Source organism: Pongo pygmaeus, chromosome 12, assembly GCF_028885625.2.
Source record: "Pongo pygmaeus isolate AG05252 chromosome 12, NHGRI_mPonPyg2-v2.0_pri, whole genome shotgun sequence".
NCBI lineage: Eukaryota > Metazoa > Chordata > Mammalia > Primates > Hominidae > Pongo > Pongo pygmaeus.
In genome coordinates, this window is record NC_072385.2 from 76,021,909 (window position 1) to 76,022,557 (window position 649).

Consider the following 649-nt stretch of genomic DNA (forward strand, 5'->3'; position numbering starts at 1 on the left):
GAAGAAATAGTCACTTGTCTAGAAGAGAAAGGGCATTATTTGTTCTCATCTGGAATGAGAAAATTCCTCTTGAGCAGTTTACCAGGGTTGCAAGCAAAAGAGGACAAACATATTCTACCACCCCCTGGAAACTTTTCGTGGTGGTGGAATTTGTGGAGCTGAGTGACACAGGCTCTCTATTGTAACTCACCAAACTCAAGATACTGTGACTAAAACCCATGCCACTCCTGTGTGGTTGGCATGTCTTAGTTCAATGTCAATTTTGTTCCAAGAGATCAAAACCATACATTCTTACGTGAAATCCTTACCATCAGAGTATTGTTTAATGTCTTCTCATTTTATGATAAACTTTTTTTCTTCAGTATTAAATTGGTCTATATAATCATTTCAGGTCAGATATTTGACAACATCGTTACAGAGGAACTTTGATTTTCCCTGATTTTCAAAATAGAGCCTGGTTCCAGAGCTCACAGAGAATGAGGGCTCCTAGGAGTTCAGCCCTGAGTTGCTAATTTCTATTTTGACATTAAACCTGGGAAATGCTTTTTAGACTGTCTTGAGAAGTTTTCGAGGAAGGAGAAGAAGGAGAATTCAATCTTTTATTAAGCCGTTAAGCTGGTTTGTGAATTCCAAACATGTGGTAGGAAAG

General features: G+C 38.4%; 1 non-coding gene across 1 annotated transcript; it reads right to left on the reverse strand.

Annotated features, from left to right (window-relative positions):
- Positions 1–354: 354 nt before the first annotated feature.
- On the reverse strand, positions 355–418 carry LOC129030983 (small nucleolar RNA SNORD78). The gene has a single exon (XR_008500872.1). It is a non-coding gene; the product is annotated as a small nucleolar RNA SNORD78 (small nucleolar RNA).
- Between the last annotated feature and the right edge of the window lie 231 nt (positions 419–649).